Below are 11,154 nucleotides of genomic sequence, written 5' to 3'. Positions count from 1 at the left end.
CTAAGAATACACAGTCGGCCCACGCGCAGAATGATAACGTCACGCAGTTCCTATCTCTGATCCTGAAGATTCAACCCTTAAGCTCTTGAGTTATAGGTAAAACTAAAATTTCAGGGAGAACTCATGTGCGACAAATAGAGTGCAAGTCAATGATGGCGAAATCGAGGAGCCTAAAGTTAGAATCCTTGCGGCTGAACCGTGTGACGTCATGCGCGAACTGCTGCAATATTGGAACCGAGAGTGGAATGACTATGTATTCTTAGGGCCACTTTCACAGTTCGCCATGGTTGGTTAGTGAGCCTCCACACCAGTACCAAGGACTTCGATTATTCCTTGTGTAGTGTTTGGTGTTTATATTAAAGTAAAAAAAAATATTGAGGAAACCATACACAGGAAACCACTTGTGTATCTGGTAATGCCGCGAAAAACCAACCATTGTGGAGTGTCATAAGAATGAATGGTTTGGTTCTGGTGATTACGAAGCCACTGCGTTGGACTGTGGAATCGGCTTATAGACATCTACCTCCTCCTTTCCTGTACCACTTGCCTTCCATTGTCCCTTCTCTCTCCTCTCCCAATTTTCCCCTCTACTGCCATTCTCCCCTCCGTTCCCTTCCCTTTCTCTTGTTCTATCTCTCCTCTCCACACGAAATTGATCTCTCTTTTTAGCTTTTACAGGAGCAGTGATTAGCGATCTTTTTTCCCTCATTTAGTTTTGCCCTTGAGCTGCTTCTTTTGCTGTAAAAAATAAAACAGGCTTGTATCCACCCATCCACCCTCCACACCCCTTCCTCCACCTCCTTCAGTTAGTGCTTCCGCCGTCACCTTCCACCTCCTCCATGTCACCTCCATCTCGCGTCTTTTCCTCCGTCGCTCGCAACACTAACAATAGCGACCGGGCGTGAGAAGAACGTGTGTGTATGCCACTTCCCCTCCGTCTTTTTTTCCCAGCTTCAAAGAAAACGTGATGAGTGTGCGTGCGTGCAGATATTTCGTTGAGTAATATTGCGGCCACTCATGCCCCTCGTAACCTTTCTCCTCCTCCTCCTCCTCCTCGTCGTCGTCGTCTTCGCCACGCTCCTCTTGCCTCGTCAGGATGTTGGGGGAGAGTGGAGGTGGTGATGGAGGTCTCGGGGGTTTTGCTATACGTAACACCGCTTAGCTGATAAAGGGGGATGGAGAAGCGGTGTTGATGGGAGTAGTGTTGAAAGATGATTGGGAAGGGACGAGGATAGGGTTGGAGAAGGGATGGGGGATGGGATGGGATGGGATAGGATGGGATAGGATGTTGTGAAGGATAGTTAATGATGGGATGGGATAGGAAGGGATGTGTTGGAAGGTGGCTGAGGAGGGGTGCTGTAAAAGGGACGAAGGTAGTGATAAGAGATGATGGAGATGGGATGTGGATGGGAGTCGAGTGTTAGAAAATGATGATGATGGTGTGAGAACGAGAATGGAGGTGGAGATAGAGGATGAATATGATAGACTGATAGACAAAGAAGGTGCCAGTGAAGTGAAGGGGGATCAGAGTGAAGGAAAACGTGATATATGGTGTAGGTTTAATAAAGGGTGAAGGAAGGGATAAAGAAGCAATTTGATATCGTTCCTTTAGTGGGAGGTGAAAGGGGTCAATATGTTTTATCTTCTCGTGGTGGTCTTTAATGGTGATGAAGTTTCGTGGAAGGTGGGATGTTTTGCCGTCTGGAGAAGTGATAATGGTGATGAGAAGACATGGAGAAGAAGAGGAGGAGGAGGAGGAGGAGAAAATAATGACGGAAAAATAGCGACGAAGACGATGACGATAATGAGCAAAAGAAGGATGATAAGTGTGTCGAGGCCGGTGACACTGAAGAGGAGGAGGAGGAGGAGGAGGAGGAGGAAGAGGAGGAGGAGGAGGACAAAGAGGAAGACTGTAATGAAGGGTAAAAAGGAGATCAACGATAATGAGATAGAAAACGGGGTGCTGGAGAGGTTTTTAGTACCGCGAGTAATGGAAGGGAAAGCTGGAGATGTGGGAAATGGGGCGTATAGTGTGGGAGATAACGTACACACACACACACACACACACACACACACACACACACACACACACACACACACACACACACACGTACGTCACCGAACTACGTAACATCAACTTCGGCTTAAATATGTGAACGTGAATATTACCCCCCCCCCAATCCCCGATCCTCCCCTCCCCCCTTCCTTTCCTTCCTCTCTCCTCTGCCCGTCTCTAATCCCTTCCCCTCTTCCCCTCCCTCCCTTTCCTTCTCCCCTTCCCGCCCTTCTCCTCCCCTCCCCTCCAGCTCCCTCTTTCAGCTGTCGTGTGGGTGCCTTCTCTTGTTTCCTGAGGGACAGTCGAGGTCACAGAGACTCACGGAAGCAAAGGAAAGGATGTGAATGGACTCGAAACGTTCTGTGTGTGTTTACGTTTGTGTGTCCGTTCGTCCGCCCATTAGTGTTGTGGGAAGGAGCGGAAGGAAGCCGTGTCCCTGCGCTGGTCGGCTAGGCAGGACAGGACGCTTGGGTTCTACAATACCTAACGAGTTTATGGGAGAACCTCTTTTGTATTCACCCGGGCTCGCTGATGTGTAATTGGTGAGGTTGATTTAAAAGTTGATAATGAATTGCGTCATTAGTGAGATACCTGAGATACATGAATAACGTTGTTGATGCGTTTGTATGTTTTTGAAAGACTTAGGGATAGGTCAAGGCAGATGGGATACAGAGGGAAAGAGAAAGGAAGGGAGTATAGGATAGGGAGTGAGAGGGAAAGAGTAAGGAAGGGAGTATAGGATAGGGAGTGAGAGGGAAAGAGTAAGGAAGGGAGTATAGGATAGAGAGTGAGAGGGAAAGAGTAAGAAAGGGAGTATAGGATAGGGAGTGAGAGGGAAAGAGTAAGGGAGTATAGGATAGGGAGTGAGAGGGAAAGAGTAAGGAAGGGAGTATAGGATAGGGAGTGAGAGGGAAAGAGTAAGGAAGGGAGTATAGGATAGGGAGTGAGAGGGAAAGAGTAAGGGAGTATAGGATAGGGAGTGAGAGGGAAAGAGTAAGGAAGGGAGTATAGGATAGGGAGTGAGAGGGAAAGAGTAAGGAAGGGAGTATAGGATAGGGAGTGAGAGGGAAAGAGTAAGGGAGTATATGATAAGGAGTGAGAGGGAAAGAGTAAGGAAGGGAGTATAGGATTGGGAGTGAGAGTGAAAGAGTAAGGAAGGGAGTATAGGATAGGGAGTGAGAGGGAAAGAGTAAGGAAGGGAGTATAGGATAGGGAGTGAGAGGGAAAGAGTAAGGGAGTATAGGATAGGGAGTGAGAGGGAAAGAGTAAGGAAGGGAGTATAGGATAAGGAGTGAGAGGGAAAGAGTAAGGAAGGGAGTATAGGATTGAAATTGAGAGGGAAAGAGTAAAGGAGTATAGGATAGGGAGTGAGAGGGAAAGAGTAAGGAAGGGAGTATAGGATAGGGAGTGAGAGGGAAAGAGTAAGGAAGGGAGTATAGGATAGGGAGTGAGAGGGAAAGAGTAAGGAAGGGAGTATAGGATTGGGAGTGAGAGGGAAAGAGTAAGGAAGGGAGTATAGGATAGGGAGTGAGAGGGAAAGGGTAAGGAAGGGAGTGAGAGGGAAAGAGTAAGGAAGGGAGTATAGGATAGGGAGTGAGAGGGAAAGAGTAAGGAAGGGAGTATAGGATTGGGAGTGAGAGGGAAAGAGTAAGGAAGGGAGTATAGGATAGGGAGTGAGAGGGAAAGAGTAAGGAAGGGAGTATAGGATTGGGAGTGAGAGGGAAAGAGTAAGGGAGTATAGGATAGGGAGTGAGATGGAAAGAGTAAGGAAAGGAGTATAGGATAGGGAGTGAGAGGGAAAGAGTAAGGAAGGGAGTATAGGATAGGGAGTGAGAGGGAAAGAGTAAGGGAGTATAGGATAGGGAGTGAGAGGGAAAGAGTAAGGGAGTATAGGATTGGGAGTGAGAGGGAAAGAGTAAGGGAGTATAGGATAGGGAGTGAGAGGGAAAGAGTAAGGAAGGAAAATAAGATAGGGAGAGAAACCCAAATAAGGAATGAAAGGCGGGAGGAAAGTGAATAACATGGTGGAAGAGAGGAGAGTATTGGGTTGAGACAAAGGAGGGAGGAGTACGCAGAGGAAGGAAATGCCGATGAGAATTGAGAATAGAGAAGGGTAAAATACATATTGTGAGGAATGATAGAGGGGAAAAGAGTGAAATAAAGAGAGGAGGAGTACAGATGAAGGAAGCGAAACAGGGTAGAGAAAGACGAAAAAAAAGAGTATGAGCATAAGGGAGGGAGGACGCCATAGGGAAAGAGGTACAGAAGAGGCAAATGAAAAACAAATTGTGAGGAAGATTGGAGAGGAGTACAGTGAAAGGAAAGAACACTGAGTAGATAGAGTAAGACGAAGGTGAAGTTATGGGGATACGCTGTAGCTGCGCAAGGAGAGTGAAGTACATGGAAGGATACAGAGGAAGGAAACGAAACTAAGAAAGAATGGGACAGTAAAGACGAAGGGAAAGGACGAGTCGAAGTAGTTGGAACACTGGAAAACATCGACGTGGGAAAGTTAGCAGCAGCAGCAGAAGTGGAGGAGCTGGAAGAGCCATGGGGAGGTGGGGTGAGCTTAATGAAAGTCGCCCTAGGGAGAAAGGGAGAGAGGGGAGAGGAATAGAGAGAGTGAAGGAGGGAGAGACAGATAGAGGGGAGTTGCGGGGCGAGGCAGCGATGTGCAGAGACTATTGTGTCGGTGGTCCTTTGTGTGACAGATGTGCAGAAAGCTTGTCCATGTGTTTGTTGGTGCGGGAAGGGTGTGTAGGGTGTGTACTGAGGGTAGTGTAGTGCTCCAGTGGGTCCCGGACATGGGTGGCGAGGGACTTGACTCTTGGACCTGATGGCGTATAGTGTTAAAGAGTTCTTGTTGCAGTGTCGTTAAAGGGGAGAAGTAGCACCCTCTTGTTAACCTTAGCAGACTTAGGTTCGTGTGGGGCTGAAGGGCGTAGCTTTGCCGCTTAGTTGGGTTTAAATCCTTAGGCACGTATCATCAAACGTTTCAGGCTCATGTTACAAACGTTTTTCAAGGCCAGAGAGGAGATATGTCAGGTTGTCATGAGTGTTTTTTCCCCGTTCATGGCGTAGAACCTTCCAAACCTTCCAAAACTACCTCCAAGAAACCACCCATGGAAACCCTTAACCCTTCTGCGAGAGCCTCTTTAGATAAAAGTACTAAGGATTTGAAGACTTTGATAATGTGGGACTTTGTTGATTCTTGCTCCGATACACTCTTTGATCCTTTTATCTGGTGGATGTTGAGTAAGGTCCCTGTGTGTGTGTGTGTGTGTGTGTGTGTGTGTGTGTGTGTGTGTGTGTGTGTGTGTGTGTGTTGCTGGTTTTCGTATCACATAAGCTTGAGGTCGGGTATGCTTAGGCAACCTTCATTGTCACCTGGTGGGCCTCGGCGCAGGGAAACTTGCCTCAGTAGTGCGTCGGGCTGCGTTAAGACACATACAGGTGGAGTGCGGCGAGAGAGGAAGAGGAAGTGTATGGGGGCTGGGGGGGGAGAGGAAGTGACACGGTGTTGGAAATTCGGGCCTGATGGAGAGACAGGTAAGGGTGTGTGTGGGGGGGGGGGGTGCATGCTGGTGGGGCGGAAGGTGAAGCAAGGACGAAGGGACAGTTTCAAGGGTGTGGGGGAGGACGGGATGGTGAAGGGGATGAAGGGGTTGGGGAGAACAAGCTGGGGATAGTGGTGAGGTGAAGGGAAGATGGGCTGGTGATGGAGATGAAGAGGTTGGGGAAGAGGGACTGGTGATGGAGATGAAGGGGTTGGGGATGAGATGGGTGGTTTGCAGGAGTGAAGGGGAGGTAAGTTAGTGATGGGGATGATGGGGCTGGGGATGTATGGGGAGGGGAGGCAAGGATGGGGGTGTAGCTTGCAAGGGTGAAGCTAGGGAGTGGGATTAAAATATATGCTGGGGAGGCGAGAACGAGGGGGGGGTTTGCTTGCAGGGGTGAAGGGGAGGCAAGGATGGGGGTGTAGCTTGGAAGTGTGAGGGGGAGGTAAGCTATAGGGAGTGGGATTAAAGTATATGCTGGGGAGACGAGAACGGGGGGGGTGAGTGCTTGCAGGGGTGAAGGGGAGGCAGTGATGGGGGTGATGGGGCTGGGGATGTATGAGGAGGGGAGGCAAGGATGTGGTGTAGCCTGCAAGGGTGGAGGCGAGGATAGCTAGCGAGTCCTGGTGAGGCGAGAAAGAGGGGGGAAGGTTAGCTTGCAGAGGGAAGGGGAGGCAGTAATGGGGGTGCTTGGGCTGGGGATGAGCAGGTGAGGCAAGGACGCCGGGACGGTCTGCACGGCCTCCGCTTGATCACCTGTATCCTGTGCCGCCGCTGGAGCATGGAGGCGGGGCGGGGCGGCGCGGGGCTGAAGGAGGCCCACTAGAAGGTCGAGGTGGTGGTGGTGATGGTGGTGGGCCTGCTTAAGGTGCCTTTCTCTAACTCGTCCTGTTCCCGTTCTTACCTGGTCTCTTTCCTTCTACATCCTATCCTTACTACCTATTCCTCCTTTCTCCTTCACCTTTTTTCTTTTTTTATCTCTCCTTCCCCACCTGACTTATTTTCCCTCCCTCCTCCTCCTCCTCCTCCTCCTCTGAGCCTCGATGTTCCTCGTTCCCGTAACACACGAGTCTCCTTCGGGTCACATCACGCCCTCGATTCACAGCTGCCCCCCTACCCCCCCATCTCTCTCTCTCTCTCTCTCTCTCTCTCTCTCTTAACAACAGCTGGAGTTTCCCCTCACCCTTCCCCTCTTTCCCCTTCTCCCTCGCCGCTGCCTTTTTTGCCCCGTCACTCCCCTCACTGCCAGCTCGTGTCCTTTCATTCCCCTCTCCCTCAAGACTCCCCCCTTGTCCCCGTGTGTCCCCACAACCTCGTCCTCTCCCTCGAAACTGGCCTAATGTTCCCTATAGTCTCCGTTTCTATTCCTGTGTCCCTTCAGCTAACTACTACAGAGGATATTTGTGTTCCCTTAGTCTCCTCTCCCTTAATTTGTACATGAACCCGTATCCCTGTATTCCCTGTTCCCCTTCCTCGTGTCCCTTTATCGACTGGCTTTGTCCCCCATCACCTCCCTTGTAATTCCCCTAAACTGACCCTGTGTACCTTGAACCTTCAGTAGTCTATATTTTTCCTCGTGTCTCGTCGCCCTGAGCCTCTGACAACAGCATCTTCGTGTCATGTTGGTTGTCGTTCAGTGGGTCACGGTGGCGGTGGTGGTGGTGTCCTGGCGGGGCTCGGTGAGGGGACAGACGCCACTAATGACACGCCGTGATGGAAGTGTCCTTGGGAGGCGACCGGGGACACTGAGCACTGCCTTCCCCTTCCTTTCCCCTCACACGCCTCCCCGACGCCCTCTCTGATAGTACTGCTCTCCCCCATCCCCTCCCTCTCTTCCCCACTTCCCCATTCCTCCCCTTCCTTTCAACTTATACACCTCCTCAACGGCCTCCCCCTCCCCTCCACTCCATTTGTACGCCGCTCCTTACCTCCCTCCTCCCCTTTCCTTTCCCCTCACACGCCTCCCCAACGCCCTCTCTGATAGTACTGCCCTCCCCATCCCCTCCCTCTCTGTCCCACTCCTTACATGCCTCTCCCCTTTCCTTTCTACTTACACACCTCCCCAGCGGCCTCCCCCTCCCCTCCACTCCCCTCCACTCCATTTGTACGCCACTCCTTACCTCCCTCCTCCCTTTCCTTTCCCCTCACATCTCCCCAACGCCCTCTGTCTACTAATATTGCTCTCCCCTCCTCCCCTTTCCCTCTACACCACCGCTTACCTACCTCCCCTGAACACCTCCTCCCCTTCCTCTCCCCTCACACGCCTCCCCAAACCCCTCGCCTTACTAGTAATGTATCCCATCCCCTCCAGCCATCTGCCTCCCCCTCCCTACCTCCCCACCGACAGCACCTCCCCTCATCACACGTCTCCCCAACCTCCTATGCCTATATTAGTACTGCCCCATCCCCTCCCTTCCCCCATCTCCCATTCCCCACCTCACCTACACATCCCCAAGTCTCGTACAGCACCTCTCCACCCATCCCCACCACCACCACCACCACACTGCAGTGTTCCGTGACGGCTAACTCATCCCCCTCCCCCCCTTCAACCCCATCACCACCACCAGGGGAGGAACAGAGGGGCGGGGAGGGGAGGGGAGGAAGGGGAGAGGCGGCGACACGTGTTCCCTCCTCGATATGGCCGATTGAGAATACCTTGTTGATTATGTACGTGTGTGTGTGTGTGTGTGTGTGTGTGTGTGGAGTGGAAGCCCCGCCGGTGAGTCACTCCCTCCCAACAAGCGGGACGACACGCAACTCTACTCCCCTCCCACTTCCCCCTCCCCTTCCCCCCCCCCCCCACTGCCAGTCCTGTCCCTCTCGTTTAATAATCATCTGTTCCCAAGGTTACGTGGAGGTCCATTCAGTACTTCCCTCCTTCACCCTCCCTCTCTCCCTCTTTTACCCTCCTTCCGCTCCTTCGCAACAACTCTCCTCTCTCTCCCTCCTTTCCTCTCCTTCCGTTCCTTCCTCAACATCTTCATCTCCCTTCTTTTCTCCCCCTCTCCCTCCTTTCTCATCCTTCCGCCTCTTCCCATTATCTCTCCTATTCCTCCCTCATTTCCCCTTCTTTCTCCTTCATCCCAGTATCTCTCCTCCCTGTCCCTCCTTTCCTCTTCTTCCAGTCCTTCCCAATATCTCTCCATCTCCTTCCCCCTTCTCTCCCTCCTTTCCTCTTCTTCCAGTTCTTCTCAACATCTTTACATCTCCTTCCTTTCCACCCCTATCTCTCTCTCTCTCTCTCTCTCTCTCTCTCTTCTTCCTTTCACCTCCTTCCATTCCTCCCCAGCATCTTTCCTTCATCTCCCTCTTCGCCCCGCCCCTAAAAATCTATCCCTGTTCGCCTCAGTTTGCCCGACCGTCATTTTTTTTTTAGATGTATCATAAAGAAAAATGGACGACGCGTGCTGCCCCTCAGGCTTAGAGCAAGTCTCTCCCCTTGTGTCATCACCCCCCAGGCGCTCCTCATCCCCTCACTCCTTGTTTTTTTTGTTTTTTTTTTTCCCCGTCATCCCCGTCAGTCTTTCACGTTCTCTATCTCTTTGGGTCGTATTCTTAAACATTTCGGCGTCCAAGCACAGTTTTGACAAGGCTTTCGTAGGGGGTTGTGAGCATTTCCAGGGGTACTTCAATGACCCTGGTGGTAGTTCGACCCTTCTTCTGTACCTTGAGGGTGGAAAAACACTTGTAAAAATTCGATTAATCTCTCTTTTGGGCCTTGGAAATAGTTGATGAGAGAGGCGGAAGCGTTTGAAAATACCGCCTTTTATCCAGATCCCCTATTACCGTACCCACCGTTGCCAGATTGTCGCACTTAGAGCATCGTGTTTACTAATTTTTGACACTTGACGATCCCCAAAAGACATCATGAATTAACGATTGTAATGATAACTATAAATGAGTCGTTATTTGGGTGAAGGAGACAGTTTTTGGATCGGTAGTCGGTAGAAAGAAGAGGCTGAGTAAGGCAATCCGGCATCGCTGACCGTACCTGTCTACTTTTAAAGCCCCATACCCTCATCCCCTCACTTCTCTATCCTCTTTTCCCATTCCCCTCAATCTCCCTCTTGTATCACTCCCTATCTCAAGTAGTCCTCTAAGTCCCCTCACTCTTCACCCATATGTCAACCCTAATACCCATCTCTCCTTAGTCTTATACCTTAATCCTATTCCCATTCCCATCACAATCTTTCTTTATCCCTTTGGTCCTCTCTTTTCAGCCCCCATCCCTTTCATCCCCTCAGATCTGTTCATCCCTCTAACTCTTTCTCAAATCCCCATCCTCATCCCCATCTACCTTCAGCTCTATTCTCTTATGCCTCTCACAATTAAATCCTTCTCTCTTTTCCCTCACAATCTACATGTATTCCTTCACCCCTTAGTCTTCTTCTTTTATCTTTCACATCTCCTCAACCTTGTGCATCCCCCCTCACCTTTCACTCCATCACTCCTCCACTGTACCCTCTCCCCTCACCATCCCCCCTCTATCAATCCTCCACTCTTCCCTCTCCCCTATCATTCTTCCACATCCTTCTCCCCTTACACCCACAGTCCTCCCCTCTTCCCTCTCCCCTATCACTCTTCCACTTCCCTCTCCCCTCACACCCCCCAATCCTCCCTTCTCCCCTCTCCCCTCATAACCCCCCAGTCCTCCCTTTTTCCCCTCGCCCGCGGACCAACCAACTGTCATGTTCCCCGCCAAGACTTGGGAATTGCGTAACGTATGGCGAGAACATCTGTGTTTTTGGCTTTGACGTGTGTGTGTGTGTGTGTGTGTGTGTGTGTGTGGCGGCGCGACAGCATAAAGCAGCCACAGAGGAACAGACAAGAATACCAGACGTTCCCTTAGCGAGGCGGCGTCGAGGGGAGGAATGGCATGCAGGCGGCGAGGTGGGCGGAGGGTGGAAGGGAATGAATAGAGGGAGGAGGCAAGGGACAGTAGGGAATTGAAGACTGTTTTCTTACTCCATTTACTGCCCTCACACTCTCTTCAACTCTAACTGTCCCTATGTTTTCTTACTTCCTCACTGTCCTTACACTAAGACACTCTCTCCTCGGCCCTATCTAACCGTGCCGTGGAAGTAAGAAAATATAGAGGGAGAGGTAGTTAGGGATGACGAGAGAGGGTTAAGTTTTTCAATTTTTTTTTTACAACAAAGGAGACAGCTCAAGGGCACACAAAAAAAGGAAACAATAATAAAAAAAAAGGCCCGCTACTCGCTGCTCCTAAAAAAAAAAAAAAAAAATCAAAAGAGGTGGCCGAAAGAGAGGTCAATTTCGGGAGTAATGGCGTAATGATAAGGTTAGAGAGATCAGAAAGGCGTTAGTGGAGGGCAAAGGAGACAGGAACAGTGAGGATTAGGTAGATAGAAGGATACGTGATTGTGCATGAGTGTATGAACTGTAAGAGTAGAAAAGGTACCGTAAGAATGAGGCTCACGTGGTTAAGTGAGTAAAGTTTGTGAGTGGTGAAAGGGACAGAAAAAGAGGGATAGATGGATAGGTGGTTGAGGGAAGGATGAATGGATGCTCCTTCTCTCC

Source organism: Eriocheir sinensis, chromosome 1 (genome assembly GCF_024679095.1).
Source record: "Eriocheir sinensis breed Jianghai 21 chromosome 1, ASM2467909v1, whole genome shotgun sequence".
NCBI classification, from domain to species: Eukaryota; Metazoa; Arthropoda; class Malacostraca; order Decapoda; family Varunidae; genus Eriocheir; species Eriocheir sinensis.
Note: the sequence above shows the minus strand (reverse complement) of the source record.